Consider the following 1,598-nt stretch of genomic DNA (forward strand, 5'->3'; position numbering starts at 1 on the left):
GCGGCAGTGGAGAACTGTGCTGTGATTCTCAAGGTGATCCAGCTCATTAAATGTAACATTTTTTCAACATTACGCCCATCCTCTCCAAAAGCCTCTATCAAGCGTACACCATAGCTGGCTCACCTGAAATATATTTTCAGCATTTCAGCCTGGTGAATTGTGCTGCTCAGGGACATGTTTTTGGCTGATTTTGATTTGAAATGTCAAAGTTAAAGCCATGGAATTTGAGCCGTCCAACTTTTTTTGCAAGGATTTATACGATCATTTGGTGTTTGAGCAGGCCAAATATTTTTCACTTGACTGCATTTCGACAAAGCCTACGGACTTTCCTTGTCCTGGTTTGTGGAACACAAGGATACTTTTCAGCCAAACACTTTCACAATGAGAGCTAGATTCATGAAGGAACATATTATAATTCCATGGTCCTGCTTCACTTTGTCTAGACCAACCAGATTTACTAGCTAATTAATAACATATGGATATGTTTGCTTTGGCAGTCGGGGGTTTGTAAAAACCCACTCACATTGCCCTCAGCCACAGGGTAGTAATTGGGCCTGGAGCTGTAACGTGTGGGCCAATCTTCCAGGACCTCAGAGACTGTGTTTTCCGGGATTAGCGCTTTCCATAGCAAAAGACCCAGCACTCGTCATGCTGTTTAGGAAATTAAGGTCAAGCAGTAGGCTAACACTCAACCCCACGCCCACTTGCTGTTATGAACTAGGATTAACCTCTTAGTCCTTTACTTACAGGTCAAACCAGCGTGTTTTCTCTCTCCTACATAAACATGGTTATTTATTGCAAATGATCCTTTAACTGATCCTGGTTACCAGGGGCGTGCCTGTACTGCACCAAGACCAGGGCATTAGCCAGAGACCAGAGCGTGTTTTACGAAATGCTGTGAAGGTGAAATCAGACCAAGAATGAAATTAGATCTTACTCTGAAGGGCTTTGTTCTGATGGTACTATTCTGCTGAAATGATAGACTTCTATGTTGCACAAGTGGAACAGCTAATAAGGGATTACTTTAATATGTGAGTACACCTAAATAACAAGCTAACAATCCATCACGTCAACAGAAGCATTCAATTTTTTGCAGAATTCCAATGTATGTAATGTTGACTATTGTCATGCTATTCACTTTCCAGTCTTGATTTATATTCATTTCTGGCTGATCTCTGTTCACTTATAAATCTTAATGTGATTAATCCATTATAATTATATATATTCATTACATTGTTAAATCCATTATATCTATCAATTTAAGTCTAATAATCTATCTGATTGAAAGTGTTTGCTAATTGAACTTTAGGATGAGATGGTTAAGGTGCAGACATTCAACATTTTTAGTAGTAGCTGCTAGCTGAAGCTATAAGCATTTTGCAGAGTAAAGCTATGTTTTAGCACTACATTGATTGTACACTTTATCTTCAAGAGCACCGTCATAAACCCAACACTTTTAACCTCCCTGGGAGGCTGGGAGGTTGAGTGGGTTAGTAATCAAATTAGGGTGTGGAGTTTGATGCCACATTTTACAGTCTAGACCTGGTGGGTGAAATCCTAGATATATTTTACAGTGGTTTTGCTCAAAGTTCATCTCG

This window comes from Electrophorus electricus, chromosome 13 (genome assembly GCF_013358815.1).
Source record: "Electrophorus electricus isolate fEleEle1 chromosome 13, fEleEle1.pri, whole genome shotgun sequence".
Classification (NCBI taxonomy): domain Eukaryota; kingdom Metazoa; phylum Chordata; class Actinopteri; order Gymnotiformes; family Gymnotidae; genus Electrophorus; species Electrophorus electricus.